Genomic DNA, 25428 nt, shown 5'->3' with positions numbered 1-25428 from the left:
TAGGGCTGTGGGGATTCCTATTTCATCCGAGCTCGGAGCGGATTTGGGTCATTTCTGGGTCAGAAATTGAGTTTGAACATGCCTGAGGACAAGAAAACAGCTCCCAAGAAATCCTTCAGTAAAGCACCAGCCAACGGCGGCAAGAAGTCGTAACTGACACAGGAACAGAATAATTCCCTCGCTCACATCCAATAACAGACAAATGTCATTCACTGATTCAGGATAAGACTGTAAATAATATTGGGTGGAACACAACAGAATGCCTCTTGACGCCGATGATCAAACGTCCCTGGTATTTCTGTATCACACCCGCCCAGTTTAATGACAATTTTGATATTTTGTCTCATTCACCACACAAACTGCAAATATCAATCTATTGGAGGTTGGCGACATCTGCTGTCCGGAAGCGAGTACTTCAACAGACCGATCTGGATCATTTGTCATCAACAAGTTATTGTTAGTTCTAGGATCGGAATCAAGTCCTTATTAAATTGATCCCTGACTCTCTTCAGTCAGTAACCAGCCCTTTCAAAGATACAGTGGGTGGCTCTTAAAAGAGCCTTTGGGTTATCAGATTAAATCTTGGCCGCTTTACTTGCTCTTGGTGCTCACATTGCTGGTTTTCTTCGGCAGCAGCACGGCCTGGATATTAGGCAGCACCCCGCCCTGAGCGATGGTCACCCGTCCCAGGAGCTTGTTGAGCTCCTCGTCGTTGCGGATGGCGAGTTGCAGGTGTCTGGGGATGATGCGGGTCTTCTTGTTGTCCCGGGCCGCGTTGCCGGCCAACTCGAGGATTTCAGCCGTCAGATACTCGAGCACAGCAGCCAGATAGACCGGGGCTCCGGCACCCACACGTTCAGCGTAGTTCCCCTTTCGCAGGTGCCTGTGAACACGGCCCACAGGGAACTGCAGTCCGGCCCGGGATGAGCGAGACTTGGCCTTGGCCCGAGCTTTACCGCCGGTTTTTCCTCTTCCAGACATTTCCACAATCTCACAAACACTTTTACAAAGAATGAAGAAATCCTCCCGAACTCGCCCTTTTTATACCTTCTGGAGGAATACAGTGGGGGCACTTGTGATTGGTCCAACTGTTCGCAATCTCATTGGGCTGTTCGTTGAACCAATCAGAGAGCTGCTTTATTCACCAATCAATAGCCGGCAATGAGAAAAGGGCGGAAAACACCGAACTGAACAGTTGATGAAATTTGAAAAGCCCGCCAATATATTTCCAACACAAGAAGCGGATTTAGTAAACAATGTCGCGTAAAGACAAAGATTTAAAAATCTCTCTCCTTTTACTCTGTTATTCCACATTTCCCGTCACAACTTCTAGAATCTTTTACAATCCGCCTTCATTCACCTTTCGCTTTCAATCGGGCGGGAATAAAGCCCCATTTTGTAACGGGACAGATTCCAGCTCAATCTTTGTAAAAGTAACAAACCACAGATTGTGGATTGATCCCTGTTCACAGGAGCTGCAGCGCGATCGAAACCGGAGCCGAGACTCCTGGTGCAAGAAGTCGAACAGTGACAGAGTCTTTAGACTGTTCTGTCCTCGGTGTGAACACCCTTTCGGGATTGCTGCTTCACAAAGGATTGCGGTTCTGAAAGTGATATTCCCGAATAATGAGCAAACAAAGGTGACAAGGAGAAAGAAATGACTGAAGTGTAATCCACCGCCTTAAAACGGCTCTGATGGGGCAGATGCGGGGGAAGGGGCGGAATATGAGCGGGAATGAGAGGATCAAGGACACGTTTTTAGTTATTGGGACTGATTAAAAAAGCGATCCACTGATTATACCGGGCAGTGATTGAGAGAATCTTACAGATTTCAAGAGAAATTTCAAAAGCACAAGAACATAGGAACAGGGAGTCGGCCATTCAGCCCCTCGTGCCTGCTCCGCCATTTGATAAGATCATGGCTGATCTGTGATCTAACTCCATACACCTGCCATTGGCCCATATCCCTTCATACCTTTCGTTGCCAAAAAGCTATCTATCTGATTTAAATTTAGCATTTGAGCTGGTATCAATTGCCGTTAGAGAGAACGTTAGTGTCAAATTATCTACAGTAAAATAATTCCATACAGAGGTGTCGGTACAGCGTCTTCAGAGAGACTGTGGGTGGCTCTTAAAAGAGCCTTTGTGTTTAAAATTTTTTCAGTTCATTGTGGAGTTTTACTTAGAGCTGGTGTATTTGGTCACTGCCTTTGTCCCTTCTGACACGGCGTGCTTGGCCAGTTCCCCAGGCAGCAGCAGGCGCACGGCGGTCTGGATCTCCCGGGAGCTGATGGTCGCCCGCTTGTTGTAATGGGCCAGGCGGGAAGCCTCACCTGCGATGCGCTCGAAAATATCGTTCACAAAGGAGTTCATGATGCCCATGGCCTTGGAGGAGATGCCGGTGTCGGGGTGAACCTGCCTCATCACTTTGTAGATGTAGATGGAGTAACTCTCCTTCCTCGACTTTCTCCGCTTCTTGCCGCCCTTGCCCGGTGCTTTATTCAAGGTTTTCTTGGCGCCCTTCTTGGGAGCTGCTTTCTTGTCCTCAGGCATTTTCAAACTCAATTTCAGACCCAGAAATGACCCAAATCCGCTCCGAGCTCGGATTAAATCGGCAGCCCCACAGCCCTATGCTAATGAAGGATGGGTGAAGGTAATGATTGTGATTGGGTCATTGGGAGTGATGCAACGTCGTCTATTATTTTCATTCTCTGATTGGATATCTGAAGAAACCAATCAGATTTAGTATCTGCCACCAATCACAAACACGCTCACACTGCACATTGTCCGGTTTCAGCAATTTGTTCCGAACTGTTGCAGTTCTGCTTCCGGCCAGTAGATGTCCCCAAACCCCGGGACAGTGAAGTTTGCAGATGAGAGAGGGACAGAACAGAAACTAATTCTTCACATTATATTGCACGAGTGGGATTTAGAAAAACTGGGAATGGAGAACATTTTGTCAGACAAATCATTAGTTGTAATGTTGTATTAAATGCTTGTAATTAATTTCGGGGTTATAGCCGATACTGAGGAAGAATGCAACAAAATACATGAAGACTTTTATAAGCTTGCTGAAAGGCGGTCGAAATGGCCATTGAATTTCCATATAAAAAGGTGTGAGGTGGTGCATTTTGCTCGGAGAAATAAGGAGGCCACATACTGCTTGGAAATTAAGAGTCTAAATGGGGTGGAAGAACAAAGGGATTTCGGGGTACAGATTGATAAATGATTAAAAGTAGCAGCACAGGATGATAAGGCCATAAAAAAGCAAACACAGAGGTTTATTTCCAGAGGAATAGAATTGTAAAGCAGGTAAGTTCTGTCGAACTGTAATTTAAACTGTCAAACCTTTGGCCAAACTGTTAAGCTTTCCTTTTCTGAAATCTGTGCTGAGTATTCTTTGTTATATTTTCGGTTTCTTGATGTTTTTCTGTTGCTTCATTGGGTAAAGGATTCCATGATCAATCCTACCACCGACCTTTCGTTAACTGGTCTTATGTTCCCTAGACTTGTTCTACATCCTGTTTTAAAATATAAGAATCACATTAGCTGTCATCCAGTCCTCTGGTACTATTCCTTTTTTGATGATTTTTTCCGATGCATGTAACAATGCCTCTGCTATCTCTTCCCTTGCTTCATTTAATATGTACAGATGCAATCTATCTGGACCAGGAGTTTAACCACACTTTCGAACATAAATGCCTTGATATCTTTATTGATCTCTTCCTCTAATACATTCACCCTGTTAATCTCCCGGGTAAATACTGAGGCAAAGTAACAATTCAACATTTCTGCCATTTCGCTGACGTTACCTGTGAGTTTATCTTGTGCATCACTTAGTGGCACTCAATCAATTCTGATTTTCCTTTTGTTATTTTTGTGTCAGTGGAATAATTTACTATTTCTTTTTATATTCCTTGATAATTTGATTTCCTGGCTCCTGTTTGCTTCCCGAATTGTTTTGTGACTTCTTCCGAACCTCTTCCTATTCGTTTTTGCCATCCTCTATGAATGAGAAATTCCACCAGCTTGTTGTGTCTGTTCAGGGGCTGATGTTTGGGAACTATTTATTGTCTATGATTAAAGTGCCAGAAACCCAAAGGGAGCAATTCAGTCCGAAACTCCACAGAAACACTCCACTTCTCCCTCCTGGTGAAATAAGGCGCTATAATGGTGAGTACAGCTGCCTTCCAAGCAGTTAATTCCAACAGGTTTGAATCCCAGCACGCTGAATTCAGAAACACCAAGACTGGAACTGAATTTGATGATGTTCAGAGGGACAGTGTTTCCAAAACACAAACGGGTTTAATTTATATTAAAAATACTTTTAAAATTCATTTATTTCCCGCATAATGTTGAATTTAACTCTGTTCCTTTGTATTATTATTTGCCCTGATCTGTACGGTGGATACGAGACACAATTGCTCGGATTCAGTGAAATTAATTGATTTTCGGAAGTTTTTCCTCTGATGATTCCTTTTCCTTATTTAAATTATATCGGATTAACCTTTCTGATCTATTGAAGGGTCATCGTCCTGAACCGTTAACCCGAGCCTCCCTTCTCCACAGGTGCTGCCGGACCTGCTGAGTCTTTCCAGCATTTTCGGTTTTAATTTTTTCTGTATTTTGTCCCTTTCACTTTTGACGGTCGCCGTTGAACCTTCCAGATTTGCGCTCAGTTTTTATTTGTGCTTCAGTTCGGTTTATTTGAATTAATATAAATCGTGTCCTGAGAAATCAGACAGAAATATTGTGCAATGGAGAGTGAAATATAATGGGGCAACTTTCGAATAAGCAAAACAAAAACTTTATTATGAATCAATTGTCTAATTTTTCACTGAAAAACATGAAAAAATCTGAGAGTAGAAGTTACAGAGAGAAACTATTTCCTCACATTGCACATTGTCCTGAATCTGAAACAACGACAGATAATGTGAATTTCTTCCGCTCTGTTACAGTTCTCACTTATGGCCAGTAGATGTCAGATTGTATGTGAGTGTGAGAGTAATTCTCTGTCTGTCAGTTTCTGGTACTGTGTGTGAGCGTGGGATTAATTCTGTATCCGTCAGTCGCCAGTTCAGTCTGTGAGTGTGGGATTCATTCTGTCTCTGTCAATCTGTGGGAATGTGTGTGAGTGTGGGATTCATTCTGTATCTGTCAATCTGTGGGAATGTGTGTGAGTGTGGGATTCATTCTGTATCTGTCAATCTGTGGTATTTTATCTCAGTGTAGGATTCATTCTGTACCTCAGTCTCTGGGCAAAGTGCAAGTCTGGATTCGTTCTGTATTCTTATTTCAGGCTGCAGTATGGTGCTTGAAACTGTATCTTTAATTCACTAATTTATGCAAATCTTTTGTGTAGCATTAATTTGTAAATATGGATACACTTTTGGATTTTGTTTCAATCAAACAACGTGTGGGAGTTTTTTTGTCGGATTATATCTTAATCTCTGTGAAGATAATGTACACTTCAGTCTTTTACTGTGAAATTATTGGACTGGTATTTATGGTGTAGCTCAGTCAGTACTAATGGAATTGACACTCTTTCTTTCAGTCTGATACGGTATGAGATATTTGGACTCGTGTGTAAGGTGCAGCTCACTCTGTACTCATGGAATTGACACTCTTTCTTTCAGTCTGACACTGTATGAGATTTTTGGACTGGTGTGTAATGTGTGGTTCAGTCTGCACGAATGGAATTGACAGTCCAACTTTCAGTCAGACACTGCAAGAGATTTTTGGTCTCGTTTTTAATGTGTAGCTTAGCCTACATTAATAGGATTCATGCTGTATGTTTCAGTTTGATAAAGTATCAGATTTTTGGACGGTATATAATGTGTAGCTCAGTCTGCACTAATGGAATTTATACTGTACCTTTCAATCTGATACAAACCAGCCTAAATATATTACACAGTAAGGTGTAGTTCAGTCTGCACTAATGGAATTGATACTGTATCTTTCAATTTGTTACTGAATGTGACTTTTGGACTGGTATCTAATGTATACCTCAGTCTGCACTAATGGGATTGATACTGTATCTTACAGTCTGATACTGTGTGAGATTTCTATACTGGTATGTAACATGTAGGTCAGTCTGTACTAATCACATCGATACCATATCTTTCAGTCTGATATTGTACCCGATTTTTGGACAGGTATCTGATGTGAACGTCTGTATGCAGTAAAGGAATTGATACTGTACTTTCAGTTTGACACAATGTGATTTTTGAACAGGTAACTAATGTGTACCTCAGTCTGCACGAATGGGAATGATACTGTATCTTCCAGTACAATAATTCATGTGAATATTGGTCTTGTATATAATGTGTAGCTCAATCTGCACTTATGGAAGTTATACTGTATCATTCAACTTGGCACTGTGATTTTTGGACTGGTATGTGATGTGTTGCTCAGTCTGCACAATTGGGGTTGATACTGTGTCTTTCAGTCTTATACTGTATGAGAATTTTGGACTGGTATCTAATGTGTACCTCAGTCTGCAGTGAATGAATTGAAACTGTACATTTCATTCTGACACTATGAGGTTTTTGGACATATATGTGAGTCAAATATGGGTAACATCTGAACTGGTATCTAATTTGTATCTCAGTGTACAATAGTGGCATGAATACTGCATCTTTAAACTTATAATGAGTGTGAGTTGTGGGCTGGTATTTAATTTGAATCTTGGGGTGCATGATTGTGATTCATTCTGTACCTATCAATCAGTCCAATGTGTCAGTTCTATCTGGTATTTAATTTGTAGCTAAGGCTGAACTAATGTGAGATTGACAGAGTGCCTTTCAATCTGATACTGGGTGTGATTTTAGACTGGAAATTATTTATCTGCCGGTCAGCTGTAATGAATCGTTGTGAAATGGAAATTACATCTGTCTCTCCTGCTCTGTTTCACTGTTGGATTGGGATCAGTGTGGGACTGACTATTTCCGCTGTCTGAGACTGTGGGACTGATGACCTGTCTGTGTCTCTGTGCTCTGTGAGTGATAATGTACTTACTGTGTGTGAGAAGGAGCTGGCTGCACTGACTGCTCCTTGTGCCTCGGGTGGAGTAAACATCACACTGATTCTGGGTCCTTCAAGGATTTGACTGTCGGAAGAAAAAGATTCTCTTGTAATTCAAGAACAGGTGAAATAGAAAATACAAAAGTGATCAATTGAATCTCTCCGTTAATAATCATTGTAATAACCAAAATGAAAACCAGCGATACAAACAGTGTCAGTGTCTGACTCCACTGCAGTACTGCAGCTCTCAGCTTCTGCACACCAGGTGTGTTGGGCAGTTTTACAACAATTTAGTGACATCCAGACACAACCCAACCCCTGCACTGATCCATGAATGGGACTACCCGATGGGGCGGGGACCTTTGATCATATCAGATTTCTGTTTCCCACTCCCTTGGGACAAACCATTGAACTGAAACAAAACAGACGCTGTTTAAAATGTGTCCTTCAACCTTCTCACCTGATGTCTGCCATAGATGCTCTTTGTTTCACTCCCCATATCCTTACTGTCCGGCTCTGTTTACTTTTCAGAAACAAACACTACAGGTTAATGGGCAGGTTTAAAAAATCAGATTTAGTACCTGCCACCAATCATAAACACGCTCACACTGCACATTGTCCGGTTTCAGCAATTTGTTCCGACCAGTTCTGCTTCCGGCCAGTAGATGTCCCCAAACCCCGGGACAGTGAAGTTTGAAGATGAGAGAGGGACAGAGCAGAAACTAATTCTTCACATTATATTGCACGATTGGGATTTAGAAAAATTGGGAATGGAGGCGAGCTGCAAGTACATTTTGTTAGACCAAACATTAGTTGTAACGCAGTGTTAAATTCTTGTAATTGATTTAGGAGGTATTGTCAACACTGAGGAAGACAGCGGCAAAATAAACTTGCAGAACGGCTGTGTAAATGGCCAGTGAATTTCAATATCGAAAGGTTTGCGGTGCTGCATTTCGCTGGAGGGAATAAGGAGGCCACATACTGCTTGAAAAATTACAGTCTAAATGGGATAGAGGAACAATGTAAATCGTGTCCTGAGAAATCAGAGAGAAATACTGCGCAATGTGGCAAATTCACAACTATTGAACGAGTGGAACAAAAACTTTATTATGAATAAATTGTCTTCATTTTTCACTGTCAAAAAGTGCAAAAATTCGAGAGTAAAAGTTACAGACAGAAACTTTCCTCAAAATGCACATTGTCCTGTTTCTCTCACCACGACAGATAATGTGAATTTGATCCGCTCTTTTACAGTTCTCGCTTACGTCCATTAGAGGTCAGTCTCAGGTACTGTATATGAGAGTGGGGTTTATTGTGTATCTGTCTGTCTCTGGTACTGTGCGTGAGTTTGGGATTCTTTCTGTATCTGTCAGTCTCTGGTGCTGAGTGTGAGCATGGGGTATATTCTGCATCTGTCACTCTCAGGTACTATATATAAGTGATGGATTCGTTCTGTATCTGTCAGTCTCAAGTGCTTTATGTGAGTTTGGGAATAATTCTGTATCTGTCAGTCTCTGGTACTGTCTGTGTGTGGGGGGGATACATTCTGTATCTGCCATTCTCTGCTACTTTATCTCAGTGAGGGATTCATTCTGTAATTCAGTCTCTGAGACAATGTGCAAGTCTGGATTCATTTTGGGTTCTTATTTCAGTTTACAGTATCGTATTTGAAACTGTATCTTTACCACTTCAAAGTAGATACAGTTCTTCGTCGAGTATTTGATTTGTTAATATAGATACACTTTTCGATTTTCTTTAATCAAGCACCATGTGTGAGTTTTGGCTCAGTGTTACATCTTAATCTCTGAACTCTATTGTGAATGATAATGTACCTTTCAATCTGTTCACGTTGAAATTACTGGACTGGTATATAATGTGTCGTTCAAACTGCAATAATGGGATTAATTCTGCATCTGAGTCTAACACTGTATGAGATATTTGGACTGGTGAGTAACATATAGCTCAGTCTGTGCTAATGGAATCGATATTGTATCTTTGAGTCTGATATTGTATGAGATTGTTGGAATGCTCTATAATGTGTGGCTCAGTCTGCACGAATAGAATCGATACGGTATCTTTCAGTCTAAAAGTGTATGAGATTGTTGGACTGTTATATAATGTTAAGCTAATAGAATTTAAACGATATCTTCCAGTCTGATCATCTATTTGATTTTTGGACTCGTATGCAATGTGTAGCTCAGTCTGTACCAATGGTATTGATAATGTTTATTTCAGTATAACACGAGTATTTACCAATATATCGAATATGTAGCTCAGTCTGCACCAATGGAATTGATACTGTATCTTTCAATCTGACCCTATGAGATTTTTGGACTGGTATGTAATGTGTAGCTCAGTCCGCAGTAATGCGAGTGTGAGATTCATTCTGTATCTGTCAGACTCTGGTACTTTGCGTGAGTGTGAGATTCATTCTACAACTGTCAGACTCTGGAACTGTGTGTGAGTGTGGGATTCATTCTGTATCTGTCAGTCTCTGATGCTGTGTGTGAGTGTGGGATTCATTCTGTATCTGTCTGTCTCTGGTGCTGTGTGTGAGTGTGAGATTCATTCTACAACTGTCAGACTCTGGTACTGTGCATGAGTGAGATTCGTTCTGTTCCTGGTACTGTATGTGAGTGTAGGATTCATTCTATATCTGTCAGTCTCTGGTACTGGCTGTGAGCATGGGGTATATTCTGCATCTCTCAGTCTCAGGGGTACTATATATCAGTGATGGATTCATTCTGTATCTGTCAGTCTCTGATACTGTGTGTGAGTGTGGGATTCATTCTGTGTCTGTCAGTCTCTGGTACTTTATCTCAGTGTGGGATTCATTCTTTAATTCAGTATCTTCCAGTCTGAACATTTGAGGTTTTTGAACGAGTATGTAATGTGTAGCTCAGTCTGTATCAATGGTATTGATACTGTTTATTTCAGTATAATACTCTGAGTATTTACCAATATATCTAATATGTAGCTCAGTCTGCACTAGTGGATTTGATACTGTATCTTTCAATCTGACACAATGAGATTTTTGCTCTGGTACGTAATTTGTAACTCAGCCTGCACTAATGTAGGTGACTATGAGATTCACTTTGTATCTCTCAGTCTCTTGGTACTGCGTGTGAGTGTGGGATTCATGCTGCATCTGTCACTCCCTGGTACTCAATTTAACTGTGGGATTCATTCAGTATATACATTCTCTAGTACTGTGTGTGGGTGTTGAATTACATCCATATATGCAGTTTCTCATAATGTATGTTAGTATGGGATTCATTCAGTATCTGCCATTCTCAGGTACTGTGTGTGAGTGTGGGATTCATTCAGTATCTGTCAGTCTCTGGTGCTGTGTGTGAGCGTGGGATTCATTCTGTATCTGTCTGTCTCTGGTGCTGTGTGTGAGCGTGGGATTCATTCTGTATCTCTCAGTCTCTGGTACTGTTTGTGAGTGTGGGATTCATTCTGTATCTGTCTGTCTCTGGTGATGTGAGTGAGTGTGGGATTCATTCTGTATCTGTCAGTCTCTGGTACTGTTTGTGAGTGTGGGATTCATTCTGTATTTGTCTGTCTCTGGTGCTGTGTGTGAGTGTGGGATTCATTCTGTATTTGTCTGTCTCTGGTGCTGTGTGTGAGTGTGGGATTCATTCTGTATCTGTCAGTCTCTGGTACAGTGTGTGAGTGTGGGATTCATACTTTACCTCTCAGTCCCTAGTGCTTTATGAGATTGTGGGATGAACTCAGTACCTGTCAGTCCTTGGTGCTGTATGCCTGTGTGGGATTCATTCTGTATCTATCATGTCTGGTACCATATTTGAGTGTGGTACTTACTCTGTGTCTGTCTGTCTCTCGTACTGTATGTGAGTGTGGGATTCATTCTGTGTCTGTGTGTCTCTGTACTGTATCTGTGTGAGAGATTCATTCTGTATCTGTACATAGTTATTCTCTCAGATTACATTATCATGTTCAATATTGTAGGATTAGTACCTTAATGCTTAAATAGTTTTTCTCATTATTTAATTGGTAAATATGGACACACTTTAGAATTTGATGCTGGAGCTTTTAATCTGATAATTTGTGTGCTTTTTGAACTGCTATTAAACCTGTATCTCTGTGAGTAATATTGTGAATGATAATGTATCTTTCAAAATGATATGGTGACATTTTGGAATTGGTCTATAATGTGTAGATCTGTCTGCACGAAAGGAATTGATACTGCATCTCTAAATTTTATTTGAGAATATTTTTGGACTCATGTGTAATGTGTATCTCAGTCTGTGCTAATAGAATTGATACTGTATCTTTAAATCTCATACTATGAGTATATTATAAACTGGTATCTAATTTGTTTCTCAGGTTACACTGTCACAGCATTTCTCAATCTGATACTGTACATGAGTTTTGACTTGCAATTTGTATCTCTTGATACGCTATTCAAATGGATACTGCATTAATTAAACTCACGTGTTTGTGAGAGTTCTGGGCTGGTATTCAATTTGGTCGGTTGTTATATAAAGTTAAATTTCACGGGATCCAAGGTGAGGTAGCCAATTGGATAAAAAAATTGGCTTGGCGACAGAAGACAGAGGGTGGTTGTGGAGGGTTGTTTTTCAAACTGGAGGCCTGTGACCAGCGGTGTGCCTCAGGGATCGGTGCTGCGTCCGCTGTTATTTGTTATGTATATTAATGATTTGGATGAGAATTTAGGAGGCATGGTTAGTAAGTTTGCAGATGACACCAAGATTGGTGGCATTGTGGACAGTGAAGAAGGTTATCTAGGATTGCAACGGGATCTTGATAAATTGGGCCAGTGGGCCGATGAAAGGCAGATAGAGTTTAATTTAGATAAATGTGAGGTGATGCATTTTGGTAGATCGAATCAGGCCAGGACCTACTCCGTTAACGGTAGGGCGTTGGGGAGAGTTATAGAACAAAGAGATCTAGGAGTACAGGTTCATAGCTCCTTGAAAGTGGAGTCACAGGTGGATGGGGTGGTGAAGAAGGCATTCAGCATGCTTGGTTTCATTGGTCAGAACATTGAATACAGGAGTTGGGATGTCTTGTTGAAGTTGTACAAGACATTAGTAAGGCCACACTTGGAATACTGTGTACAGTTCTGGTCACCCTATTATAGAAAGGATATTATTAAACTAGAAAGAGTGCAGAAAAGATTTACTGGGATGCTACCGGGACTTGATGGTTTGACTTATCGGGAGAGGTTGGATAGACTGAGACTTTTTTCCCTGGAGAGTAGGAGTTCTAGGGGTGATCTTATAGAAGTCCATAAAATAATGAGGGGCATAGATAAGGTAGATAGTCAAAATCTTTTCCCAAAGGTAGGGGAGTCTATAACGAGGGGGCATAGATTTAAGGTGAGAGGGGAGAGATACAAAAGGGTCCAGAGGGGCAATTTTTTCACTCAAAGGGTGGTGATTGTCTGGAACGAGCTGCCAGAGGCAGTAGTAGAGGCGGGTACAATTTTGTCTTTTAAAAAGCATTTGGACAGTTACATGGGTAAGATGGGTATAGAGGGATATGGGCCAAGTGCAGGCAATTGGGTCTAGCTTCGTGGTATAAACTGGGCGACATGGACATGTTGGGCCGAAGGGCCTGTTTCCATGTTGTAACTTCTATGATAATCTCGGGGTATCTGGTATTTAATCCATGGCTAATGTTGCCCTTTTGTGAAATTGACATCCTGAAAGCGTGACTTTGTACTGGGATTTTTGTATCTTCCTGTCAGCAGGACTGAGTTCGGGGGAAATGGAAACAGCGTCTGCCTCACCTGCTCTGTTTGACTGTTGGATTGAAAATGTGTCTCTGGAACCTGGGATCAGTGTGGGACTGACCGCTTCTGCTGTCTGAGACTGTGGACCTGATTACTGTCTGTGTCTCTGTGCTCTGTGAGTGACAATATACCAACTGTGTGTGAGAAGGAGCTGGCTGCACTGTTCCTTTGCCTCGGGTGGAGGAAACTTCACATTCATTCTGGATCCTTCAAATATTTGCCTGTAGAAAGAAACGTATCTCTTGTAACTCAAGAACAAGTGAGGTAGAAAATGCAAAAGTGATCAGTTTAATATCTCTGTTAATAATTATTTTTAATGTTCACAAATGATTTCCAGTGATACAAAGAGTGTCAGTGTCTCACTCCACTGCAGTACTGCAGCTCTCAGCTTCTGTACACCAGGTGTGTTGGGCGGTTTTAAAATAATTTAGTAACATCCAGACACAACCCAACCCCTGCACTGATGCATGAATGGGATTACCCGATGGGGCAGGGACCTTTGTGAAGGTCAGGTTTCTAATCCCCTCTCCCATGGGACTAACCGTTCAACTGAAAGCAAACAGCCGCTGTTCAAAATGTGTCCTTCACACTTCTCACCTGTTGCCTGCAATTGATGCTCTTTGTTTCACTCCCCACATCTGTTTCCACTCTTCACTGTCCAACCAGCACCATTCACTCCTGGTTTGGGGAGAGAAAGCAGCAATGGTTTTAATAGCAGGTTCTTCCCATTCTCTCTCCCTCACTCTGGACACACCCTGCACACACACAGCCCGAGAATGACCTCTCCCTTCCCCCTCTCACTCCATGTTCCGGGACCAGTTCCTGATCCACTCCGCCTCTTACAAACAGCCCCCGGACTCAATGCCGATCTCTGAGCCCATCTGCGGACACGGTCCCGAAGCGATGAGCTGCTGTAACGAGGCTGCTCTTTGCTCCCTTCCCCCGGGGGCCGTGATCTCTCCATTCCCGGCTGTTTTTAACCATCTTCTTCCGCTCACTGAGGGAATGGCGCCCACAGGCCGAGCTGGGGGGGGGGGGAGCGCGCATGCGCTCTTCTGCTCACCAGCAAGCAGCGCTGGGGGCGGGGCTGAATCGCGCATGCGCAGATATCTGGTTTAATTCCCAATCCAAAAATCGATGGAAACTTTCCCCAATTGGAATTTTTCAGAGTCTGAGCAAAGGAAGTGGGGGAAAGGTCAGAGGGAATGGGGTCCACAGGCAGTGCAGGAACAGGCACCAGAATGGGAAACAGATGGGATTCCACCAGTGCCGATCGCTGGAATCCAGACTGACTTTACAATCTCCAACTATTCAACTAGATGTTTCCATCCCTGCTGTTTCTCTCGGTATATTTTGATGGTAAAGGGGCTTTCACAGATAAAGTGGGACGTTTTGAAATGAGCCAATGGGTTCTGTTCATTCTTGGCCCCTTTACTAATTAAGTAACGTGTGACTCCGAAACTGAAGGCAGGTTTTCTCAAACCAATCCTGGAGAAACATGGGAGAAAAATGGGAGTCGGTGTATTTGCTGGGACCGTGTGGGATTAACATCAGACTGCAACAGTCCCAGATTAATGTAATCAGAGTGAAACTCACGGACACTGAGAGTAATAGCGAACGGAACTGGTCTGCAAAACCGAATATAGTACAACAGGCAAGAGAGGGTTAAATTCGGCCCACATTGTTTTTGTCACTCTCTGCACTGTCCCTGAGTGTGGGATTAATAGTGTGTCCGTCTCTGGTATATCAGTGAGAGATAAGAATGCATCTTCTGTCTCTCCAACGGGATTTTCTGGATAAAACGCAAGCTCACAGGTCAGTCTGGAACTGATACTGTGGCACTGTGCCTCTCCGCTCGCTCTGTCACCGTATTTGTCTTCCTTTCTCTCTCACTCTCTGATGCTCGATATGAAGGTTGGATACAGATATTGAGCGTGATATGAACACACTGATAGGAAGTGTAAGACTGACAGGCTCTGTCTCTCTCTCCAGTGCTGGACATGATCCCCATATGGAACCAACGCGGGTAGGTGGACTCGAAACACGGTTTACTAGTCAACAAGGCGAAAGGCGAGTAATATTTCTGATCTCCTGGGCACCAGGCCGTTCACTGTTATTTGTTTCTGTACAGAGTTACATTTCAGTGATTCCCCAGTGAGTTTGATGCGTTATGTAAATAATCCAACAAAATAGAACAGAAACGGAGTGAAGCGCTGAATCCCGCAGATGTAGAAAGGTTAGTCGAGCTGTTCTGGTGATGCTTTACGAGACCAGCATGGGGTCCAGAAGTTACCGTTTAAAGTACCGGACTGTGGTCGGTGCCCCGAATCCAGTCCCATTAATACCTCATCTCGTCCACACCGAGACAAAAGCAGCTCAAAGCAGCACTGGTAGCATGATATCAGCGTCTCCCTTCAGACAGTAATCAGCCCTTTCACAGATACCGTGGGTGGCTCTGAAAAGAGCCTTTACATCGAGTTACATCGAAATTACGGCACAGAAACAGGCCATTCGGCCCAATTGGTCTGATGCCGGCGTTTCTGCTGCTCACGCGCCTCCTCCTTCCTTACTTCATCTAACCCTATCGGCATATCCTTCCATTCCTTTCGCCCTCATGTGCTGATCTATCTTCCCCTTAAATGCATCTATGCTATTGGCCTCAGCTATCCTAAGAAACCCTATCATTAATGAAAATCAGCCTTGTCTTTTCTAATGAAACGAGACCCAGTCTGCTCAGCCTTTCCTGATAAGAATATCCTCTCATTTCTGGTATCATCCTTGTGAATCTTTTTTTGCATCTTCTCCAATGCCCCTATGTCTGTAATATGGTGACCAGAAATGTTCGCATTATTCCAAATGTGGTCTCACCAAGATCCCATACTAGTTTAACATAACTTCTTAGCTTTTCAATTCTATCCCTCCAGAAATTAATCCCAGTGTTTGATTTGCCTTTTTATCACCAGCGTCGCTACTTTCAGTAATTTGTTCATCTGCACCACGAGATCCCTTTGCTCCTCTATCCCGTTTAGACTCTTATTATCCAAACAGTATGTGATCTCCTTATTCTTCATTCTGCAAGTTTATTAATGTCCTCTTGAATTTTGACACATTCTTCCTTTGTATTAAATACACCCCCCAATTTGATGTCATCAGCAAATTTTGAAATTGTACATCCGATTCCGGAATCCAAATCATTATTGTAAATTGTGAAAAACAGTGTTCCCAGCACCGATCCCTGTGGAATTCCACTTCCCAACTTTTGCCAATCTGAGTACCGACCCTGGACCTCTATTCTCGGTTTTCTGTTTTGTCGCCAGCTTCCGATCCATTCCACCACCTGTCCACTGACTCCACGTGCTCTGAACTCAGCCATGCGTCAACAATGTGGTACATTATCGAAGGCCTTCGGAAAATCCAAATCTATCACATCTACTACATGAACCTTGTCTTTCTGTTCCTTCCTCAAATGATTTAATAAGTTTGTTCGTGTCCTTGCCCTGTTATTAGATTAAATCTTGGCCGCTTCACTTGTTCTTGATGCTCCCAGCGCTTTTCTTCGGGAGCAGCACGGCCTGGATATTAGGCAGCACCCCGCCCTGAGCGATGGTCACCCCTCCCAGCAGTTTGTTGAGCTCCTCGTCGTTGCGGACGGCTAGTTGCATGTGTCTGGGGATGATGCGGGTCTTCTTGTTGTCGTGGGCCGCATTACCGACCAGTTCGAGGATTTCAGCCGTCAGATACTTGAGCACAGCAGCCTGACAGACCGGAGCTCCGGAACCCACACGTTCAGCAGAGTTCCCCTTTCTCAGGACCTGTGAACACGGCCCACAGGTAACTGCAGTCCGGTCCGGGATGAGCGAGACTTGGCCTTGGCCCGAGTTTTACCACCGGATTTTCCTCTTCCAGACATTTCCACAATCTCACAAACACTTTCACAAAGAATGAAGAAATCCTCCAGAGCTCGCCCTTCTACCTTCTGGAGGATTGCAGTGAGGGCCACTTTTGATGGGTCTCTCTCAAAGTGTTTACACTGCCCCCCCACCCTCACTGATACTCTATCTTTCAACTGCTGTAATATTGTCCTTTAGCAATATTGCTGCTCCTCCTCCTTTCCCTGCTTCTCTGTCCTTTCTAAAGATCTTATAGACTTGAATATTAAGCTGACATTTGTGCCCAGTTGGTAGTCAGGTCTCAGTAATGATTTCATGAAATTATTTAACTTTACTCGATGGCTGATATGTGTTGCGGCAAAGTGTATTTCCAGCTGGTCAAGTATTGCAGGGATCGAGGATCTCTTCAGTCCGATATCAGGTGAAGAATTACTGGCTGTTGTGTAATTTCCATTGATTGGGGCTTGGCGTCATCGACTGGACGGAAACGGGAACTGCAACAGAGCGAGAAAAGATCCGTCAGAAACCAGTTTAAAGTAAGAACAAAATGTGTGTTCAGGATCTAATGGGTAAAAACAATTTTATTGATGATTATTTCCAGCGATGGTGGTATAGTGGTGAGTATAGCTGCCTTCTAAGCAGTTGACCCGGGTTTGATCCCCGGCCATCGCAATTCAATGTTTACATTCATCTGCTTTCTTCAGAAACTCTAAGTTTGCAGCCGAATTTGTTGCAGTTCAGCTCTGTCAGCCCGAAGATTGGGAAAACTTTAAAAACCAGCATAGAATGACTAAAAGAATAATAAAGAGAGACACAATAAATTATGAGAGTAAACTAGCAAGAAATATAAAAACTGACAGTAAAAGCTTCCACAAGTATATAAAAAGGAAGAGGGCAGCTAAAGGAAACATTGGTCAAACAGCGGCCAAAGGTGGAGGAGCAGAGGGAAGGGCTGTGGAGCAGGAGGAGATTACAGAGATAGGGAGGGTAAGGACGACGATAAGCCATGATCTTATTGAATACGGGAGCAGCTCGAGGGGCTTCATGGCCTCTTCCTGCTCCTATTACTTGTGTTCTTATACAAGAAAGAAAAATTAAACTGCAGGCTCAGGAGACAGGAAGCCATTGCAGGTCAATGAGGACTTGGGTGATTGGTGAGGGACTTAGTGCGGGATAGGATACGGACAGCAGAGTTTTGGATGAGCTGAAGTTTGTGGAGAGGCCGGAGAGGAGAACAAAGGCCAGAGACGTTTCAAACCCATGGCTGAGGGTTTTAGTTGCAGATGGGCTCGGCAGGTGGGACGTTACGGATGTCGAAGTAGGCGGTCTTTGGTATGGAGCGGGTATGGGGTCAGAAGCTTCGCAGTTATCAACAGTCAGGATCAGCCTCAGACGAAAGCCAGGCATGGGGTTGGAATCAGTGGCAATGATGTGGAAGTTGTGGGACCAAAGACTCTCCAATTGTAACCAGAGGAAATTGTGGCTCATCTGAAACACGATGTCGGTCTGATAAAACAAAGACCTGGAAGGATCAAGAGAGGCGGTGGTTTTGTCAGCGTACATCTGAAAGCTGGTCCGTGTCTGCGATGATGTGCCCCATTGTCCAGTGTGCATTACTCCTAAGTGCTTCACATTGTTCAGATGTGACCCAGTATCCAGTGTGCATTATTAAATGTTACACGATGTGATGCAGTGTCCGGTGTGCATTAAGATTCGATGTTTCACATTGACCATAGTTGGCCCAGTGTTTAATGTGCATTATTACTAAATGCTTCATATTGACATTGCAGTGTCCAATGTGTATCATTATTAATAAATGTATCTCATTGACCAGATGTGGTCCAGGGTCCAGTGTGCATTATTATTAAATGTTACACGTTGACGAGATGTGGCAGTGTCCAATCTACATTATTAATGAATGTTTCACATTGACCAGATGTGGGCTAGTGTACATTGTACATTGTTGTTAAATGATTGACAGTGACCAGATGTGACCGAGCGGCCAGTGTGCATTATTATTACATGTTTCTCATTGACCAGATGTGGTTGAGAGTCCCGTGTGCACTGTTATTAAATGTTTCAAATTGGCCAGATGTGAGCCAATTTCCAGTGTACATTAGAATTACATGTTTCACATTGACCCGTTGTACCCCATTGTCTAGTGTGCATTATTATTAAGTGTATTACAATGGCGATATATGCCCCAGTCTCCAGAGTGCATCAGATTGTCCAGATGTAGCCCAGAGTCAAGTGCAGATTATTAATAAACGTTTCTCATTGACCAGATATGGCCCATTGTCCACTGTGCATTATTATTAAATGTTTCACATTGACAAGATGTGACCCAGTGTCCAGTGTACAATATTACTAAATGTTACAGTGGTCAACCAGATGTAACCCAGTGCCCAGTGTGCATTATTGTTAAATGTTATAGGTTTTCCATATCAGACCCAGTGTTCAATGTGCATTATTATTAAATGTTTACGTTGACCAGATATGCCCCAGTGACCAGCGTGCATTATTAGTAAATGTTTCACTGAGGCCAGTTATGCGCAAGTCTCCAATGTGAATTATTAGTAAATGTTTCAGATGGACCAAATGTGGCCCAATGTCAATTGTTCATTATTATTAAATGTTTCTCATTGACCAGATGAGGTCCAGTGTGCATTAATATTGCATGTTACAGGTTGGCCGGATGTGAAACAGTGCCCAATCTTCAGGCTTACCAGTAATCTTTGCCATGTTGTATGCTTTTTCTTTTAACCTGATACCATCCTTGACTTCGTTAGTTAGCCATGGTTGGTTCACCCTTTTTGTGGGGTCTTTCCTCCTCACAGGGATACATTTTTGTTGCGAGTCATAAAATATATTTTGAAATGTTTGCCACTACTTATCCATCATCATACCATCTAATCTGTTTACCAATCCACTTTAGCCAATTCCGCCCTCATTCCTTTATAATTGCCCTTATTTAACTTTTATACAGTAGTTTCAATCCCAAGATTCTCGTTGTCAAACTGGATGTGAAATTCGATCATGTTATGATCACAGCTTCCCAAGGGATCCTTCACTTTGAGATCATTAATTAATCCTGTTTCGTTCCCCATTACCAAATCCAAGATGGCCTGTTCCGGTTGGTTCCCCGACGTATTGGTCGAAGAAATATTCCCTAATACACTCTATGAACTCCTCTTCAAGGTTATTTTTGTCAATTTGATTTGTCCAATCTATATGAAAGTTAAAATCGCCCATGATTATTGCATTACCTTTTTTTAAAAAAAGGTATGAAACATTTCATTTCATTTCCTTTTTCTTCTTTGATGCTGTTCTCCTCAATGTGTTGTAACAGTTTTGGAACATGGAATAGCTCGGGTGATTAATTTTCAGTCAGGCTTGCCACAGTTCTAATGACTTTTTGAATGCTTGTATCTGTTCACAAGGTCGAAACAAATCATTGCCTCTTCCTTGTAACTTCAAATTTAGTTCGTTTAAAATTGAGAACATGTCAGCCAGGTATGACAACTTCATTAACCAGCTGCCATCGTAAAACAAATTTGTCATATTAGACTCTTTCTCTACCAGGAAAAAATGTGAATCTCTTCCTGAGGTCGTACACAGATCTAAGCACTCTGCCCCGTGACAACCATCATACTTCAATGTGAAACAGTAAATGAGTAAGCTCAGCTCCTGATTTCTGAGCATAACACTTCAAAAAGCCTGCAGTTCAGTGTGCTTAATTTTTAAAAATTAACAATTTTCACTACTTCCTTCAGTATTGCCATAAGATCAGGGGGAATACACTTGGACGGCAAAGCTTCGTGGTGAATGAAACAGTGATTCCAAACATCATGATCAGCTGCCTCAGATATTCTTCTCATGACTCCACTATTTCTACCTGTCATATTTGCTGCTCCATCACTTGGAATTCCTTTGCAATTAGCCCAGTCCAATTTGTATTTTCCATCTACACAGTCATGCAGTGATTCGAATATTGTGCTCCTGTATTTGTTGGTAAAGTTAGACAATACAGCCAACCTTCCGACCTATCTCACATAAACTCACAGTGTTGTACAATTTGAAATATCAGCACGATCGTGAAGTTGGATAGTAAAATCCCCGGCTGACTGTAACCGAGTAATAAGCTTGGATTCTAAATGCTCAGCAATAGAACATATTCGCCGAGACATATAACTGCGAGAAATGCTTCTCAATTTTTCAGTCGGCTTCTCGTCGAAGATTGTACGCACAATATCCAGAGATGCTGGAAAAATAAGTTTTTCGGCAACTGTAAGGGCCATTTTCTCTTTTGCCACACGGTTTGCGACCAAATATGACACCAGTTGTGCCTTATCATTCAGAGCAGTTGACCGATTAAGAACTTGTGCTGATAACTTTAATCCCCGTTGCTTCCTTTGAAAATATTCAAGCGGGTGATCAACGAGTTCCCCATGTTTTGTTTCAAAATGTCTATTTAATTTTGACGGTTTTAAACACTCGTTTACAATCACCTCGCTACAAATAACACACTGGGGCTTTGGATCATGGTTTGCATTTGCACAATTGATGAAACCACATTTCAAAAAAGCCTCACTATACTGCCTCGTCTACGATTTGGTTTTCTTCTTAGTGGACGGTTCAGGCCAGAAGTTTGTCCCTCATTACTCGAACTTCCTGTTGCAGACGACGGACTCACACATGTTGGTTTTATTGTCGGATGTTGATGGGCTTGAGAACTGTGTTTTCGAACTTCTTTGTTTTATTACCAAATTATCAATTTTGGGAATTAAGGTTTGGTGATTAAGCCGCCCCTGACTCCTTTCCCCGTGATACTGGGCCCAGACCAGCACCACTCACCGTGGCTTTGGTGGCGAGGAAGAGCGCGTCCTGGGTGATGCTGAGAAACACTAAACGGAACAGAATGACCATTCCACTGGAACAAGTCATCGCTCCACAGAATGAAATGACTGCCTGTCATCCGCCCAACGGGAATTACCGAATAAAAATGTGAATGTAAACTTCAGTCCAACATTCAACCAATCAACGTCACGCAATCACGACTTCTGACCACAAAACTGCCCGTGACATTTTATCTCTTTATGAAATAAATATTTGCCATTTTCTTATTTAATGTCCAGTTATGGTTCATTTGATTTTCTTGGGTTTGTATTGTGACCGTACCCATTTAATGGCAGTGAGCTGATATTGCCAATCCGGCTCGGCATTCTCTGGCGAGCAGTTACCTGCCCTATAAGAACATAAGAACAGAAGAAATAGGAGCAGAAGTAGGCCAATCGGCCCCTCGAGCCTGCTCCGCCATTCAATAAGATCATGGCTGATCTGATCCGAACCTCAAATCTAAATTCATGTCCAATTTCCTGCCCGCTCCCCGTAACCCCTAATTCCCTTTACTTCAAGGAAACTGTCTATTTCTGTTTTAAATTTAAGAACATAAGAACATAAGAACATAAGAAATTGGAGCAGGAGTAGGCCAATCGGCCCCTCGAGCCTGCTCCGCCATTCAATAAGATCATGGCTGATCTGATCCCAACCACAAATCTAAAGAACACAAGAAGTCGGAGCAGGACCCGGCCACACAGCCCCTGGGCCCTCTCCGCCACCCACAGGGCATTGACCGATCCGAACTCAGCTTCATGTCCAATTTCCTGCCCGCTCCCCATAACCCCTAATTCCCTTTACTTCTAGGAAACTGTCTATTTCTGTTTTAAATTTATCTAATGATGTAGCTTCCACAGCTTCCTGGGGCAGCAAATTCCACAGACCTACCACCCTCTGAGTGAAGAAGTTTCTCCTCATCTCAGTTTTGAAAGAGCAGCCCCTTATTCTAAGATTATGCCCCCTAGTTCTAGTTTCACCCATCTTTGGGAACATCCTGACTGCATCCACCCGATCAAGACCCTTCACAATCTTATATGTTTCAATAAGATCGCCTCTCATTCTTCTGAACTCCAATGAGTAGAGTCCCAATCTACTCAACCTCTCCTCATATGTCCGCCCCCTCATCCCCGGGATTAACCGAGTGAACCTTCTTTGTACTGCCTCGAGAGCAAGTATGTCTTTTCTTAAGTATGGAGACCAAAACTGTATGCAGTATTCCAGGTGCGGTCTCACCAATACCTTATATAACTGCAGCAATACCTCCTTGTTTTTATATTCTATCCCCTTAGCAATAAAAGCCAACATTCCGTTGGCTTTCTTGATCACCTGCTGCACCTGCATACCAACTTTTTGATTTTCTTGCACTAGGACCCCCAGATCCCTTTGTACTGCAGTACTTTCCAGTCTCTCGCCATTAAGAAAATAACTTGCTCTCTGATTTTTCCTGCCAAAGTGCATAACCTCACATTTTCCAATATTATATTGCATCTGCCAAATCTCCGCCCACTCACCCAGCCTGTCTATATCCCCTTGCAGGTTTTTTATGTCCTCCTCACTCTCTACTTTCCCTCCCATCTTTGTATCAACTGCAAATTTTGATATGTTGCACTCGGTCCCCTCCTCCAAATCGTTAATATAGATTGTAAAGAGTTGGGGACCCAGCACCGACCCCTGTGGAACACCACTGGTTACTGGTTGCCAGTCCGAAAATGAACCATTTATCCCAACTCTCTGCTTCCTGTTCGATAACCAATCCTCCACCCATGCCAGAATATTACCCCAATCCCGTGATTTTTTATCTTAAGTAATAATCTTTTATGTGGCACCTTGTCGAATGCCTTCTGGAAGTCTAAATACACTATGTCCACTGGTTCCCCTTTATCCATCCTATACGTTATATCCTCGAAGAACTCAAGCAAATTTGTCAGACATGACTTCCCCTTCATAAAGTCATGCTGACTTTGTCCTATTAAATTATGCTTATCTAAATGTTCCGTTACTGTCTCCTTAATAATAGACTCCAAAATTTTACCCACCACAGATGTTAAGCTAACTGGCCTATAATTTCCAGCCTTCTGCCTACTACCCTTTTTAAATAACGGTGTTACATTAGCAGTTTTCCAATCTGCCGGGACCTCTCCTGAGTCCAGGGAATTTTGGAAAACTATCACCAAAGCATCCACAATCCCTACTGCCACTTCCCTCAAGACCCTAGGATGGAAGCCATCAGGTCCAGGGGATTTATCCGCCTTGAGTCCCATTATTTTACTGAGTACCATCTCCTGAGTGATTTTAATCGTATTTAGCTCCTCCCCCCCGAGAGTTCCCTGTTTGTCCAGTGTTGGGATATTCTTAGTGTCCTCTACTGTAAAGACTGAAACAAAATATTTGTTCAGCATTTTTGCCATCTCCATGTTTCCCACCATTAATTTCCCGGTCTCATCCTCTAAGGGACCTATGTTTGCCTTAGCCACCCTTTTTCTTTTTATATAACTATAGAAACTCTTGCTATCTGTTCTTATATTTTTTGCTAATTTCTTTTCATTATCTAACTTCCCTTTCTTAATCAATCCTTTAGTTACTTTTTGCTGTCTTTTGAAGAATTCCCAATCTTCTATCCTCCCACTAAGTTTGGCTACCTTATATGTCCTTGTTTTTAGTCGGATACTATCCTTGATTTCTTTACTTAGCCACGGATGGCTGTCATTTCTTTTACACCCTTTTTTCCTCAGTGGAATATATTTATTTTGAAAGTTGTAAAATAACTCCCTAAATGAACACCACTGCTCATGTACCGTCTTACCCTTTAATCTATTTTCCCAGTCCACTTTAATCAATTCCGCTCTCATACCATCATAGTCTCCTTTATTCAAGCTAAGTACGCTTGTTTGAGAATCAACCTTCTCACCCTCTAATTGGATATGGAATTCAACCATGTTGTGGTCGCTCGTTCCAAGGGGATCCTTAACTAGGACATTATTAATTAATCCTGACTCATTACACAGGACCAGGTCCAAGGTTGCCTGCCCCCTTGTAGGATCAGTTACATACTGCTCAAGAAATCCATCCCTGATGCACTCAATGAACTCGTCCTCAAGGCTGCTCTGCCCAATTTGATTTGTCCAGTTAATATGATAATTAAAATCCCCCATAATTATGGCTGTTCCCTTATTTCATGCCCCGACTATTTCCTGATTAATACTTCTTCCAGCAGAGTTGCAACTATTAGGAGGCCTATATACTACGCCCACTAATGTTTTTTTTCCCCTTATTATTCCTTATCTCCACCCAAACTGTTTCATTATCTTGATGCTTTGTCCCAATATTATTTCTCTGTATTACAGTGATTCTTTCCTTTATTAACATAGCCACCCCACCTCCCCTTCCTTCCTGCCTGTCCTTCCTGATTGTTAAATACCCTGGCATATTTAATTCCCAGTCGTTGTCACCCTGCAGCCATGTTTCTGTAATGGCCACAAGATCATACCCATACGTAGTTATTTGTGCCGTTAACTCGTCCATTTTATTACGAATGCTACGTGCATTCAGATAAAGAACTTTCAAATCTGTTTTGTGACGCTTAGTTCCTGCTTTTTCCTTTTTTAACACTTTACCTATTACTCCATACCTTCTGTCCCTTCCTGTTACGCTTTCCTCCCTCTCCCTGCTCAGGTTCCCAACCCCCTGCCACTTTAGTTTAAACACTCCCCAACAGCACTAGCAAACACTCCTCCTAGGACAGCGGTCCCGGCCCTGCCCAGGTGCAGACCATCCGGTTTGTACTGGTCCCACCTCCCCCAGAACCGTTTCCAGTGTCCCAGGAATTTGAATCCC

The 25428-nt window shown here is 42.5% G+C and overlaps 1 long non-coding RNA gene, 1 other non-coding gene and 1 pseudogene across 2 annotated transcripts; 1 reads left to right on the top strand and 2 right to left on the bottom strand.

The window, feature by feature from the left end:
- Positions 1-182: 182 nt before the first annotated feature.
- Positions 183-16718, bottom strand: LOC137307069 (uncharacterized; annotated as a pseudogene).
- On the bottom strand, positions 3639-13829 carry LOC137307070 (uncharacterized). The gene is made up of 4 exons (XR_010959016.1): positions 13406-13829; positions 12944-13029; positions 7018-7108; positions 3639-4729 (listed from the first exon to the last, which is right to left on the bottom strand). It is a non-coding gene; the product is annotated as an uncharacterized lncRNA (long non-coding RNA).
- A 580-nt stretch (positions 16719-17298) lies between the features above and the next one.
- trnar-ucu (transfer RNA arginine (anticodon UCU)) lies at positions 17299-17370 on the top strand. Its single transcript has one exon. It is a non-coding gene; the product is annotated as a tRNA-Arg (tRNA).
- The last annotated feature ends 8058 nt before the right edge of the window (positions 17371-25428 follow it).

Source organism: Heptranchias perlo, chromosome X (genome assembly GCF_035084215.1).
Source record: "Heptranchias perlo isolate sHepPer1 chromosome X, sHepPer1.hap1, whole genome shotgun sequence".
In the NCBI taxonomy this organism is placed as follows: domain Eukaryota; kingdom Metazoa; phylum Chordata; class Chondrichthyes; order Hexanchiformes; family Hexanchidae; genus Heptranchias; species Heptranchias perlo.
The sequence above is the reverse complement of the archived record's forward strand: the minus strand, read 5'-3'. Positions and strand labels throughout refer to the sequence as shown.